General features: G+C 31.9%; 1 pseudogene; it reads right to left on the reverse strand.

Moving 5' to 3' along the window:
• Positions 1-12,470: 12,470 nt before the first annotated feature.
• LOC117926784 lies at positions 12,471-13,204 on the reverse strand (annotated as a pseudogene).
• Between the last annotated feature and the right edge of the window lie 3,197 nt (positions 13,205-16,401).

Genomic DNA, 16,401 nt, shown 5'->3' on the forward strand with positions numbered 1-16,401 from the left:
AAATCTCAGTTGCGAATAAATTATTTTCTGAATATGACAATGAAGTGGAATTGGAAAGTGACAACGCAAATCAAAATCAAAACTCAACTACAAGCAGTTTTTTTGCAGCATCTGATCAAGAATTCATGCAACAGTTCCGAGACCAAATCGCAAATGAACTCTTTCAAGTGTTTAGTTAATTTGTCATTTTTAGCTTTTTACCATTGTAAGAAATACAATGTTTAGATATTAGCATAAAATGTGATGTCTTTGGATATTTGAAAATATGAACTTGAATTGTTATGTTTTTTCTTCAATTTGATTTAGATTTTATCAATCCATTATTTTTCAGATTATTAAGTTTAAATATTTTATTTTAATTATATAAAAAATAAATATATTAATTATTTTTTGTAAAAATGATAATGATAAATTATTTATTATAACAATTTTATTATTTTGAACTTTTTAGAAATACGTTAAATTAAAATTTTTTTAATACATTAAAATATTAAGATATTGGTTTTTAGTATATATATAAAAAAACAAATAGCTTAATACTAAATAGGAATAAAATATGAAAAAAAATAAACATCTTAATACTTAATACTATTAAGAATTATTTAGTATTAAGTTAAATATAAGTTCTATTTAGAATTAAGCCAAAAAAACAAATGCCACTTAAGACAATCAACCGTTGTTGGGAAATTAGCCATAATATGTAACTTAAGCTTAATAGTACATATTAGGTAAAGCTAAGTAACTTGCTTCTGCTTTGAGCTTGTTCCATCCTGGACGGTTGGAGCCTTCAGGGAGTCACCAAGACCTGCATGTCCCTCATAGACAAGAAAAAAAATACCAAAAATGAGACAGCTGAATACGAAACTTGGACACAGATAATACAAATGTTGTTGAGAATTTATGCTTCATTCAAATGTCCATGTGGGCATAGATTATTTTGCAATTAAAGAAGTCATATCAAAAGAAAATAAAGGGTTTGGACGAAAACTAGCAATCTAAAATCCTATAATGAATCATTTACCCTTGGAGAGAGGTTCAAATATATAATAGGACAATGTACCAAGTGTAAGTAAGATAAAATGGAGATCAGTGTTTTATCTTTGAAGAAAAAGAGGAATGGAAAAACAACCTGACTGTTGAGAAAGCTCTGTTTCTTGCATCCTAGCTCGAAGTTGATCGTTAATTTCTGCTAGACGTGTAATGAAATATGTGTCCTGTTCAATTGGATGAAAGATAGCATCCAGATTGGGTGGCTGAAGCCATTCTGATTTGTTCCACTTCAATTCTCTCCACCATTCTGCCCCTCCTATTATCACTTTCAATTCATTACTGTGAACTTCCTCTGGGGAAAGAGTTTTGAGGCTTGGACAATCATAGAAACTCATCCATTCTAATATTGGTGAAATGCGTAGACCATTGGAAATGCTGACCAGTTTAGGCATGTAATGAAGTGATATCTTCTTCAACTTTGAGAATAAATAATTTGTCCACAACATTGGTTTAGTACCAGTAGGATCATGAGTCACTACTATGCTTTCAATTTTGGGGCAATCTTCAACTACAAGCTCCTCTAAGTTAGTGAGATAAAAAGCCTCATTCCAAGTAAAAATGGTAGTCAATTGGGGGCATGTATGCAGCACCAAAGCTTTTAGACGTGATAGAGAACACCATCCAAGTGGCCCTTCCAAATGCTCCTTAAATTCTTCATATAATAAAGATTCAAATACTCTAGTGATTTAAGTACAACACCTCCATCATCATCTTCGTCTGCATCTGTTATGGTTTGAATCTCATCACATTCGCCTAATACACAAACTTTTAGATTCCTCATATTTTCAATTCCAAACTCAGATAAACTGGTAGCAGTTGAATGGCGATCCAGGAACAATGCAGTAGCGAGCTCAAGTACCTCCTCAATTTTGGTTGGGACACCTTTACCATTCACATACTTCAAGCATCTTTCTTCTTCTTCAAATTTAGCTATAGCTTCAAGTGGTAGTCAGGATACTATGGGCTTGAGATGGCTGCCAATAGTAAATCTAAAGTGCATTCCTAGGAGGTTTATTGATGATCCATCCATCAAGTTATTCAAAAGTAGAACTTCTGGAAAGTAAAGTTGAAGAGCCTCCAACCGGTCCAAGTTGCACACTTCTTCTACAATTTCTTCCACATTGGCATTCCATCGCTTAGGATTCATATCTATGATTAATTCTTTCAAATGAAATAGATTGGACATCACACCCTGAGGAATTATTCTGTTTGAGTATTGGTTATCTTTTCTATTGTCATTATCCCCACAAAACGACATTTTCAAGCAAGTTAAATTTGTCAATTTTCCAACATCCACAGGTAGCCTTATAATTTCAGTCCCCTCAAGATCAAGCACCTTAAGATTACTGAGTTTTCCGACTTCAGGTGGCAGCTCCATGAAGAGTTTACAGCCTCTCAAAAAGAGTCTTTGCAGTTGTGCCAACCCATAAAGAGATTGTGGTAACGATCTTATTTTAGTATGCGACAAGTCTAGGATTTGGAGTATAGGCATATGTTGAAAGAAAAGTGGAGGAATAACTCGCAAAGAAGGGTTCTTTTGTAAGAACAATGCAGAGAGTTTGGGACAATTTGGACTCTTTGGCAGCTTAGAAAATTTATTATTCATCAAATGGATTTCACTGGCTTCCTCCCATGCCTCATCTTTTGGTGCCTTAGTAAGACCCTTTCCACCTTGCAAAAGAAATTGTGAATTTACTAACACCTCATGGATTTCATCTCGCATTTGGACAAAATATCCATTCTGAAAACTCTCTAACAAGAAGGCAGTGACAAGATCTTGAACAATCTCTTCTCCTTCATCAAATGTGCTGATTAACGCATGTCTGATCCACTCCTGAATCAAATCAACTTTGTCCACTCCTTCCCTCTCCATGTAAAATGCACAGTAGTTTACACATTTATCTGCTGAACCTGAACGCCCCAGAATGAAAGCTAATGCATTATACAAAACTCTGTCTTTCGTCTGAGATCTGTGCGACAAGCTTAGTATATGAGATGCATGTTCCCAGTTGCTGACATCGAAGACCATTTTTAAAGCTCTTGCCATTAGAGCAACAAGAAGTAAATGGCCAGAACACTTTTGAACCACATCTATGGCTCTATGTTGGAAACCTGAAGAATGCACAATTTTGCCAACATTCAAACAAAATAATTCCCAAGATAACAGATGATCCTCCAACCTGATCTGTCGATCCACTGCCATTCTTTGATGAACTTCCTGGGATCCAGTCGAACAAACTATCTTTTGAATGTTCTTTGAGTTCCACCATTTTCTTCCCACTTCATACAGATCGATCCTTTCATAAAGGTCATCCAGAAAGATTAAGAAACTGGTGTTTTTTTAAGACTCTATTTAACAGCCAAATTTCCAATGAGAAGCCTAATTGTGTTGCGATATTCTCTTCAATGCCTTTAATATTTGGATATGATGAGGCATCAACCTGAATGACGATATTAAACCTTTTTCGTATCTGTGGTAGATCTTTCACTGCTGATGTTACTCTGATCCCATCTCTTCCTGAAATCCTGATCCTCCGGACCTTAGGATTTTCTATTTCTTCTAGAATTTGGCGAGTAGCAAAATTAACAGCCAAATTCCGTAATTATTCATCAGGCTCTGTTACTTGCAAAGTTTTCTCACACATATTCTCAATGATCATTGGTGGAACATAAGCTTCAATATCATCGAGTGAATGATCCAGCAGTGTAGTGATTTCAGAAGATAGCTCTGAAAAACTCGTCTTTGGCTGGATTGAAAATGTTTCCATTTCCCTTACTTTGTGATTTATCTTCAAAACATCCCAAACCCAGTTCTTGTGTCTCTCTTTGTTAGCTGAATTCATAGGAGGATATGATAAGATAAGGCACACAATATCTTTCTTTCTATTCAACTCCTTCACTTTTTTAAGGGGGTGGTATCTGCAGAAATTATAAGGTAAAAAAGGAAAAAAGAAAAACCAATAGAATGAGTTCAGAATGCAGTTTCAGAGGATTATTCTAGTTCAAATCTTGTAATAAGTATATGCACCAAATTGTCATTAGCAATATCAAACAAGTTTGTGTGAAAGTTGACAACATAACTTTCCTTCTTTTTTTTTTTAGCCCTTTATTTATTTATTTATTATTTTTGTGTGTGTTTATTTAAAGATAGATTTTGGGGGTGCATGACACATGTATGCAAGTAAAGTTCCTTCTAATCTTCTTAAGGCTTAATGTGGAGGTCCTAAGTGTCCTAGTCCATAGTTTTGGTGGGCTAGCTTGGCTCTAAAATGGAGATGTTAAGAGAGAGAAGTTTTCTTGTTACTGCATTCATCTATGATAATTAATTGAATCCTTGGTTTTTTCACTTTACATTGCGCATAAACTCAATACAAAGTTGTAGGACTACTGAATTGCTATTGTGTTCAAATTATAGCTTTTATAGAATTATTCTCCAACCGAGCTCACTTAATAGGGAGATCTAATTGAGCTTGTATCAGATCGATCAATTCCACCTTGGCTTGATTCAAAAAACCCTAGCCTCTCCATTTATTGATTTCCTTTGAATCCAATTTTTTTTGTCTACAAGTATTTTCTATTCATCGATTATATATAATCCCCATTTACTTGATCCCTTATTCATATTCTCTTGCTAGAAAGAATATAAATCAAGTTTAGGGGTTTGGAGCTAGAAAGAATAGACACCAAAAGATAATTTATGATTTTTATTGCATGAGCAAGAGCGAAAATGCATAGAGCTTGTGATATTGGAGGAGAAAAGTAAAAGTTTGGAAGAACAAAGATGAGAAAAGACTTTGGTGGATGGATGTCTTAAAAGTCTATGCCAGTTGTGATTCTACATTCTTATTCCAGTCATAGCTTGTGGGGTGATAATGGCGGATAGGTCAGGTTGAAGGCCACAAATAGACATTTCCCTTGTTTGTTCCTCATATTAGTAGTGCCCTTGTGCTCATATCCTTAACAACAAAGCAACTAGGAAAAAAAATTCAACTATGTATTATTGTGTTTGCAAAGTTAAGAAATGAATACTAAGTTTTTGTTAATGGAAGGAGTACGAAGAAAATTGAGGTAAAGTTTTTGGAAGGAGTTTTTAAAGAAACAGAACCTATGTGTGTTATAGGAATGCTCTTACCATTGCCCAACAAAATATCATCACCTTCATTATGTTCTAAGTGGGATTAACAGATTATTGAGGTTGAAGGTAATGTGATGAGATGCTTCAGTATTTCATTAACCAATTTTAGTTATTTAAGCCATGGGGTTGGGAGGCTTTCAAATTTTGTAGCATTGCTTTGCTGTATGACATGCCTTATCATTGTATTGGCAAGACTTGAGGCTTCTAGTTCTTATTTAGGTGATGTCGATTCTGATTGGCGCTGAAAGATTAAGCACCAATAACATGGTTGTTGATCTGAGAAGAAGAATGATTGTCCTTATTAAAGAATTGATTGCCACAAAACTTGTAATTGCGTCATTATGTTGAGAGTAGTTAGTAGCGATAGAATTCCTCAATGCTTTTCCTCGAGCTTAAGGAAACCTTCATGTTCCACAAGTCTGTTATGGAGCTCTGCAAAGGTTATTGATGTGTCTCTTGATAGTATGGCAACAGATATTTCTTTGAAATCTAAACTAAGGTTGCGAAGTACCTACTGATAAGATTGCTTTCATCAATAGGAACATTAATGATGGCCAGTTCATCTTTGATAATTTGGACTATTTGCATATACTCTGACAGATTTTGAGCCTTTGGTAACCTCAGCAAGGTAATTTTAAGGTCCATAATTCTTGTCCGAGATTGATTGACATAGATGGTGGCCAGTTTGGTCCATGCTTTGTGAGCTGATGTAGCCCATGAGATCAATGGCATGACTGATTCTGATAAAGATGCAAATATCGCATGAAGCAGAAGACTACCTTGGCTTGATTGCTCTGTCATATGTTCCTACTGTTACACAATTGGCGGATATTTTTACAAAGGCTCTTGGAAAGAAACAATTTGATTATCTTCTTGCCAAGTTGGGCATTTTTGAACCTCATGCTCCAACTTGAGGGAGGGTGTTGAGATGTTATGATATATTCTAGGAAAGTAGTTGCTATTGTTTAGGATTGTTTAGGATTGTTTCCTAAACTCACGGCATTGTTTAGGATTGTTTCCTAAACTCATGGTTTTCCCTTAATTAGGTTTGCTTGATGTACTATATATTGACGTGGATGAATATCAATTAGGGTTAAGCTTTGACCCTTTAATCACACTTTACAATAATCTAGCTGTTGAAATTCAATTAGCCTAGCCACCTTAGCTTCCATCAAATCCTCTTGACCATTTTCTCAGTGTTAAGCTTGATCAACGCAAGTTATCTATTATAGGTATCTCAAATTCTCACAATAAATGAAGTATGATTTAGAAGATCATGTCAAGCTTTATCATAGTTTCTTCTCCAAAAATTCTCCCAAACTTCAATACTATTAATCCTCTATCTGTGACGAAAAGGGCATGATCAGACAATTCTGAATTATAGATTTTCTCATTACTATTAAACCTGGTTTGCAGCTTGGGACTACTTGGAAAAGTTGTTCTCCTCTCAATCTAGAGCAAAAATTAAGCAGCATCGAATTCAACTTCAATCTACAAAACAAGGTACACTTTCAATGACTAGATACTTGGTAAAAATGCAAGGGTTTGTGGACAAAATGGCGATAGTTGGCCATTTGATACCATAGGAAGAGCAAATCAAGCATATCCTAAGTGGTCTGAGTCTTGAGACTGAATCCTTTGTGACATCTATCAGCACCAAACTTGGAGGTATTGGTGAAATTATTATAGGAGAATTTAAAAGTCTAGAGGTATTTTTGAAATTAGGATAGGAGAATTTAAACGTATGTTATTGATTCAAGAGAATTATTTAGATATAACAAATGGTGTTCCTACAAGACTCAACAAATATTGTAGTTCAAAACATCAATTAAAAGAAAAATCAAGGCAATTTCAATCAACTCAACAATTGACCAATGAACAATAATCAAATAAATAATTTTGGTAGTGAAAATTCTCAGCACTTTCGGAACAATAATTTTCAAAATAAAAATTTTACTAACAATTTTCACAATAAAAATATATGTTTGTGTGTGTGTATACACGTGTTTACTTAAATGTCCAAAATCCATATGACACACACATGCGGGTGAACTATACATTTTTTTTTCTTTTTTCTTATTTTTTGTCTCTAGTTATAGACTCTAAAATTTTGAAATACTCTTTATCTTTTTAATTTAATTTTGGTCTTTTTTCTTTATATCATGATGACTAATAGTATTTTGATGGAACATTTTGTTTGTTTGTTTACATTTATTAATGAAAAGCATCAATATTTTGAAGTGCGTCTAGATCTAGAATGTTGCTTTAGCAAGCTGAGACTCCATAGTCTCTTAGGTCGATCAAATGTTACTCTTCAAATTGAAAACACATCTAACAAGCTCTTGTTTTGCTTTGCACCTTGTCATTAATTAGGAACTAGTGTTATTGAGTTGAGAGACAATAATAATGTCTTATGGGTTATCAAATGTAAGTCTTCAAATAAATCAACACGAGTTCTTGTTTAAGAGATAATGATGATGGATGAACTCAAGACCTTCTATGGGTCGGTTATATGCAACTCTTTAAATAAATCCATATCAAAGGAGTTCTTGTTTAGGTTAATCAAATATAAATTCTACAAATAAATCTACATGAATGGAGTTTTTATTTGTCTTGCATTGAGGTATTAGGAGCTCACATCATTAAGTTGAGAGACAATGATAGTATATTATGAGTTGATGAGAGGTAACTCTTACAAATAAATCCACATCAAAGGAGTTCATGTTTGAGGGAAAATGATAATGAATGAACTTGAGACATATTGTCTTATGAGTTGATTGGGTGTAACTCTTTAAATATATGCACATCAAAGAGTTCTTGTTTTAGCCTATCAAATGTAACTCTTCAAATAAGTTCACATGAAGGGGTTTTTATTTAGGACATTGCTTTAGCAATTTGAGACTTGGTCGTCCTGTGGGTCCATTAGATGTATCTCTTCTAATAAATAAATTAAAAATAAATCCACAGTCAAGATTTTTGTTTGAGTCAATCAAACGTAAATCTTCAAAATAAATCCCCATTGAAGGAGTTTTTATTTAGGAAGTTGCTTAAATCCACATCAAATGAGTTCTTGTTTAGGTCGATGAGATTTTCTAAGAAGACTTATTTTCCGAATCAATAAGAATGGTTAAGTTTTGATGTAAATGTAGTATTATGTTTTTATGGAGTTGATAAATGTAAAATACATTAAAATAAAATTATTGAAAATCTTATTTACTTCTTGTAAATTAGGAATGAAAATATGGAATTATGAAGCTTCCAACTTATCTTCCTTCATATAAGTTGGCATGAAAATTTCTTTAGAAGCATGCCAACGAGAAAAAATGACCTAGTCATTGGAAAAATGTAGTCCTTAGTTTAGAATTCATGTTTTAGGTGAGAAAGTGTTGATCATTTAGAGAACATTTTTTCCCTTACAAATTGTGAAAAGACATATTTGTGAGCATTTATCTCATGAATAATTTCTAAGTTTTTTTCCTTTTGAATTTAGATGTCGTTTGGATACACTTTTTTTTTTTTTTTGTTTTTTGTTTTGTTAAGATAGAAAATAATAGTAACTTCTAGATAAAGTACAAGAATGTTTGAGACATATGTTAAATAAATAATATTTTTTCAAGATTGTTGTAAACATAATCAAAGTTTAATTTAATTTTTTTTACTTGTTCAAATTTCAAGAATTTTTAAAGTAATTTTGAAGAGCACAACATAAGTTTGAACTTAACATTTTATATGTAAGTTATTACTACTTTTGGTTTTTTTTTAAAAAAAAGAGAAAATGGAAAGTATACCGAAACAATAGCTTAATGGTTTGTTTTTCTATGATTAAACTTCTTTTATGGTTAATTGTCAATAAATTTACACCATTTATATATTTAATATCAAATTTATTTGATGATTGTTATAAGTAAACTTTTGTGTATATATAATTACCTTGTCGGAAACAAGTATTAATTCCCAATGAAATCAACCTTTAACTTTGATTGGTCCATGATAATCTTTTTTCAAAATGCAAAAGGATTATTCTCATGAGAAAAAAGAAATATAAGAATGTGCATCAATACATATCATTCTTACATGAGCAAATTTTCTAACACTAGTAGGAGTGTATTCTAAAGTACCATCATAGTACAAGTGTTGGAGTGTATGTGTATTTTGTGTAAGTATATTTCTATCAAGTCCAAACCAAGAACATCAATGCAAAAGACTCCTTATTTTCATAAGGAAAAGAATCAAATATTATGGTACCTCATAATATTCTTGTTGGTGACAATCTTAATTAAGCTCATTGACACTAAAAAGCAACATAATGAAGCTATTTAGAATAGTTATTTTTCCCATGGATGGGCAATTATTGCTTATTATGGGCTAGGTGATTCTTTGAGAGGTCATCTTCATCTTGAGCCTTAATGAATAATAATAAGGTAATTAAGACCTTATTGGATCATAGCCATGTAGAAGAAAAAGGCATCAATTGCTCCTTACCTATTAAAAATTTATTTCAAATTAGTACATATAGTCCCATTGCCAAACTATCAAAAGGAAGTTCATGAAAATCATTAGTCTTTTTGGGAAAAATAAAATAAATATTTGTTAACCACATTTGAGGATTATGACATCCATAGAGCACTTATCAACAATAGACATGACACACCCATTGCTATTAAGACAACAAGGATTTTGACGACTGGAATGACTAGGAAGATTGTGAAGGGGAGCACCTAACAAACTCATGCTGTATTGAAAAGCTAAACAAGATTTCATACACAGTTTAAAAGATTCCTTGCAAAAGCTAAACATAATTTCTTACAAATTAAAGCTAAAATATTCCTTACAAATTAGGAGGTTTGATTTCCAGCCCGAACTCCCTTATAGAAGGCATTATTGAAAGCCTAAGAAGGAAATTTTGAGTACTCTATTACTGGAAGTGTTCTACCTGTGTTTTCTTTAATTAGTGTATGCTTTTATTTTTTTAGTTTGTAATCCAATTTATAATCTAGGAAGCAACTTTAGCAATCTTAGACTCATACTCCCATGGATCGATTTGATGAAATTCTTCAAATAAATCTATATGGAACCAAGCCTTATTTTTCTCCTAAAATGCAAGAGTCATGAGGAGCTCAATATATTCACTCGACTAAAAAATGATAACAAACAAGATCATGAGGATGAAAACAAGAAGGAAACAACTAGGCCTAGATGTGAAGCATGGAATTGCTAGGGTCTTCTTGGTGAAAATGCAGGGCCTTTTTCATTGCCTATGCTTTAAAGTTGGAGTGATGTTTATGCTTTAAAATATAGGGTTTGGAAGGTAGGAAAATGCGAAGATCAAGCAATCCTCTTGACCAATGTTATTCATGGGCCCAGTGAACATCCGATAGATAATTTTGAAGGTAATGAAATTTCTTGCTATATGCTTTATGAGTGTCCAAAAAATTGATCCTCTTGAACAATGTTATTCATGGGCCCAATGAAAATCCAACAGATAATTTTGAAGGTAATGAAATTTCTTGCTATATGCTTTATGAGTGTCCATAAATTTGATTTACATTGAAACCTTGATAATTAAATGTTCTATAATTAGTAAATTATATTTCAATCAAAATTTACATATTCCAAAAAGAAAATGATTGGTTTAAATCATAATCTAGAGAAAGTACAAAAGTATACTCTTAAAATACGCATGGTTGATGTAGGAAATTGTCTTATAGTGATATATCTAGTTCTAAGTATCTTTAAACTCCTTTCATTTAATATATACATGCATGTATTTGCATGTATATGCATTTGTGTATGTGCATTTATATATGTCAAAAATCCTTGTGGTAGGACCGTATGGAGCCTTTTCCTCTTAGTGGTAGGACCACATGGTATGCACTCAGGATAGTTTTTTTTTTTTTTTTTTTTTTTTTTGTGGTCTTTGAAAGAATTATTCTCTATTTATAAACTCTTAAAATTTGAAATTCTCTTATGTTTTTCTAATTTGATTTTGACTATTTTTCTAGTTCATAGATTGAAGTATAAGTTTAATCAAACATCTTGTTTATTCATTTGCAGTTGTTGAAGAAAAGAAACAATCTTTTGAGATTCCTCATAACTAATCAAAGATGAGAGATGATGGTTATGATGAGAAGACTCTTAGGGTTGCAAATAAGAAATGAAGGTCATCTATGCTTGAAAGTGAAGCATGACATTGTTTGGGTCCTCTTGGCAGGAGACCTGGACCATTTCCATTGCCATTGCTAAGATGTTGGAGTGGAATTAATGTAGGTGCTTCTAAATATAAGGTTTGGAAGGTAGGATGAAGTAGTGAAGAACATGCACTCCCTTTGAATGATGCTATTTCCCAAATTTTAACTATAAAGTCGATGAAAATTAAACTGAAGTTCTTTTGTTAAAGAAATCTAAAAATGTCATTACTTTCTTTGTCCATAAGGCTTATGTGTATCTTGCTTCAAAATTAATGAGTTTTCTTCAAGTGAATTATCTTAAAAGAGACTAGATTATGGGAGTATGTAACTTAAACTATTGGATGACCTTGTAGATATACTAATCCTAATAGCATGCTATATGTATGAAGTTGACTTGATTGAGGTATTGAGTAACCAAATTGAAAACAATTCTTGTTTGGAGATACTAAAGCAAATATTGACTATAATACATCTACCTTGAAGTTTCTAGGGTAACTCGAGGAATGTGAAATTAGAAGGGATTCTAGTTGCATTCATTTAATTTTAATGAAAAATTTTAAGGTGGTCAACCATATATATACATGTAAATGGGATATTTTGAATTTTAAGATTTGGTAATATCTCATCATAGGACCAAAGAGACTACCTTCTTAGGCTACCCTAAAAATTACAAGAGCTCATCTTCCAATACTTTATCAGGAACCAAGACATTTCCTATTCCAAATGTACCATGACATTGTGAGACACCCTTGTTGGAGTGTACATGGCTATCTCGAAGAGATTATTTCTCTAGTCCAAACCTAGAACATCTATGGAAACACTCATTGTCACCAAAGAATTAAGTCTATTGACATACATCACAACATGGTACCTCATAACATTTTTTCCCATGACATTCTTAATCAAGCCTAATACCACCAAAAAGCAATATCAAAAAGTTGTTTAGAATAATTTCTTTTTTCCACCATAGAGGGGCAATTATGGCTAATTATAGGGGTTCGAGTTCTAGTGAAAGCCTATGAAGGCAGAATCTGCTTCTCTATTTACTTCAAGTGTTCAATTTATAAACAACAAAACAATTAACATTCTGCCAAACATTATGCATAAAAAATAGCTACACACTCATACAATGTCCCACCTACATGCCCTGTTTCATTCTGAGCCTTATAATCCCTCCAGAGCTGATCAACGGTCTTCCCCAGAAGCTCCACAAAGAAGTCTGAATCGTACTCTTCTCTCATCTTCTTGTTGAGGTCTGCTACAAATCCATCTCTAAGACTGTTGCAGTAGTCCAGAAACAGGGCCGTCACATCGTAGCCCTGGTCCCAGCGATCACCTGGCCCCGGTTGTACCCAGAAGCTTGGGGCCAAGTCAGCCCTCAGCCTCACAAAATCTGCAATTCCCTCTATCAGACCTCCTGGGCCTGTCCTTCGCCATTCCACTGCCAAATGTGTGTCATCTCATGGTAAATAACTCCAGTGAATTCCCTCTTCACGTCACTGGAGTACTCTCCAAGGTAGTTGGCATTGAGGTGGATCTCACTGTTGGAAGAAAACGCCACCCCATTTCCATTTTCAATGATCAAAGTAACATTCTGCACGGACTCCTTCCTATCGGCTTTGGTGTTTTGTTGGAAGATCGTCCATATGAAATCAGTGGCGGATTTTAGTGTCTGCCTGCTGTATTCAACACCGATCTTGTCACTGAATCGGATGCCACCGGCGCTGTTTCCTGCATTATTGGTGACAAAAAATTCAACTGCATGGACTCCATGCCGGGTTGTTGTTGATAGAATTACAAGGGAGGAGATGAGCAGCATATGTTTAGCCATAGGATCTAGCTACTTGTTTTCCTGTTTGTTTCTGAGTAAAATAGAAAAAGGCTTTCCTAGAATTCGACACATCAAGATTCAACTTGCAAGGATGCCTCGTCCTACTGTCTCTTCTGTTTGGCCATTGAACAAAATTTTGTATTGACCTTGACTTGGACTTAAACCATTTTGCTTGCCCACAAAATTAAATGTTTTTCCATTTTTAGCTTTGAAAGGGTGCTTTCTTTTCACATGGAAGAGTCATATAATTAGAGACCCAACAAAGAGATCGCCGGGATTGTACGTAGATGGAGACTAGGACTACTTGTTCAAACCACATATGTTGTCAAGCAATTAGGTGGGAATCATGAGGTGGTTCTGGTTTTTCATGGTGAAAATATTGACAAACTTGTCACATTAAGTTGAAGTTTCTAGGAAGGCTAGATTTAATCCTCAAGAAAATTCTCAGCCCCTCCAATTAGCCGGACTCCAATTTTTTTACAGAAAATGTAAATGTTATGTTTGATTCTCGGAAAATATTGAGGAAAGAAATTTTTTTAACCAAAATGATTTTTTTATCAAATATAATTAAATTTAGTTAAAACTTTATATATTTTCAAATTATTTAATCTTTATATAAAAGAGTTGAATAATTAAAATGAATTTTGAGTATTATATAAAAATAATTTTTGAGTACTTTAAATATACATATATATTTTTATTTTTTTCACTTTCTCTTCCTCTATACTTTTTCTCTCTATTTTCTCTCTATTATTTCCCCTTAATTTTCTAAAGCCAAATAAAACATGAGTGGAAGGAGATGAGGGTAGAGCAAAGCAGAAATTTTATAGAAGATTAAAACATTAAGAATTTTCAAAAAATTTTATAAACAATTTTGTAGGACCTGGATTTTCCATGTTTGTTCTTTTAAGGAATTTGGAGATCTTGCCATGGTACCTGCTTATTTGGTTTTATTATTTTGAAAACAATTATTTATTGTTTCATGGAAGAACTTGATATTTTTTGGGGAAAGAGTGATTTATTTGTTTATAAAATTGGTTTTTATTTTTTATTTACCTTCAACAAGAATATGAGGTTTTATGATATATAATTGAGAATATTTAATACTCTTGAATATAAATTAGTGTCTTACTAATATTAGTCAAAACATAACCATCAAAATCATTTTAACTTCATTATTTGATAACAAGCTTAATTCTAAATAGAATTTAAGACTAAATAGTACTTAATGATGTTAAATATTAAGTTTGTTTTTTCAATATTTTATTTCTATTAAAAATTAAGAAGTAAAGAAAATCAATACGTCACTTTTAACAATAAGAAAAAAGTCAAATATTATAACCTTTTCCATTCAATAATTATTTTAAAAAAGTATGTAATAAATAAATAAATGAATTAAAAAACAAACTATCTAACATAAGAAAGCAAGTTACTTTCACCAATTTATTTATTTTATTTAAAAAAAAAACAAACAACAAACAACATCTAAATGCATCTTTAATTCAATCATTACATTGACCTAAACAATAATATATGTTGATTCCTCAAAGATAATCTTGATTAAATCAAAATCATTTGATACATGAATAAGCTCATAAGATTCAATAGTATAAGTGATTTGTCTTGATCCAAATTATATTTTAATTATTTCACATGACTTAATAGATAGTACCTTTATATATAAGCCCCATGGTTTATAAACACCATTACTCATTCCATAAAGTGCAATTATTACTTGGTTCTCTACTAGGCGTCAATGTAAGGTATAAATCATACCAAATATTTACGTCTTTTAAAAGTGTCAAGGAAGAGAACATCATTATATACAATATTTGTAGTAGTCTATTGACATGATATATATGATACTATCAAAGTAAATAAAGGTTTTAAAGGCATCTTAAAATCACATATAAATGCTATTAACAATTAACTTTAAGACATACTCACAAAACACATTTTTATTTTATTTTAAAATTGAAGCCTTAAAGAGTATCTTAAATTAAATTGAGGCATTCAAGAGTATACACTCAAGAGTTGAGAGTAAATGACCAAGTGCCACTTAGGCATGTAAGAGGTATAATATAAAGTTTTTCTTTTGTTGATATGTTTAAGTGTTCGTATAGAGGTTTGATATTTTATTTGCTTACTACATTAAAAACTTTCACCAATTTCCATGACAAAAAAAATTCACTTTCCAACATGATTAGGGATGGCAATGGGGTGGGTCACCCCATCCCAACCTTGACCCATTTATTCAAAATAATTCCCATTCCTGTCCCATTAAAAAAAATTAAACTGGCTAGCCCTGCCCCATTTTAACTTTTTTTTTTTTTAAATTATTTTTTAAAAAAAATTAATTTAAAAAAAAAACTTTTAAAATTTTTAATTACATTAAAATAAATATATTGTATAAATAATTAAATTATTATAATTTTTATAAGTTATTTTATTAAAAAGTATTTTATTATTATCTATATATTAAAAATAGAAAAATAAAAATTAAATTAAAAAATTAATTTTATATATAATTTGGGCGGGGCGGGGCGGGGGACAAGGTAATACTTGAACCCGTCCTGAGTTTAAAAAAAAAATTCCAAACTTGTCCCAAACCCGTTTATTTAAAACTCATACCCGTCCCACTAGGGGCAGGACGGGGTGGGTACCCAAAAAAACCTACTCCATTGTCATCCCTAGCATGGAATTATAAAGGATTTAATATAAAAAGGTCATTTGTCATTTTAATTCTTAAATTCCAATATTTTTTAAAAATTATGTGATAAAGTGCATAACTATTGCCTTATGAATTTATAATATAAGTGCATTTACATTTACTAATAAATATGAGTTTTCCATTTTAATGCTTGTTAAAATGGGAATTTTAGGCCCCATTTGTTTAACATGTTTTATTTATTTTATTTTAAAATAAAATTAGAAAATAAGTTAGAGAATATATTTGGATACTTATTTTTTATTTTCATTTTCCAGAAAATTGAGTTCAAAACATGAAAAAGTGAAAACACCAATTTGATTTTTTTCAAAATTTTTTTTAAGGAAAGTGAACAGTTTTCCAAAAAGTGAAAACATAAATGTAAATAAAATAGTTTAAACCAATATAAATATTTACCAATAATATTACAATATTATAAATCTTCCTCTTTTTTACCAAAAATATTATATTTTCTATTTTATATTAAAAT

This window comes from Vitis riparia, chromosome 12 (assembly GCF_004353265.1).
Source record: "Vitis riparia cultivar Riparia Gloire de Montpellier isolate 1030 chromosome 12, EGFV_Vit.rip_1.0, whole genome shotgun sequence".
In the NCBI taxonomy this organism is placed as follows: Eukaryota; Viridiplantae; Streptophyta; class Magnoliopsida; order Vitales; family Vitaceae; genus Vitis; species Vitis riparia.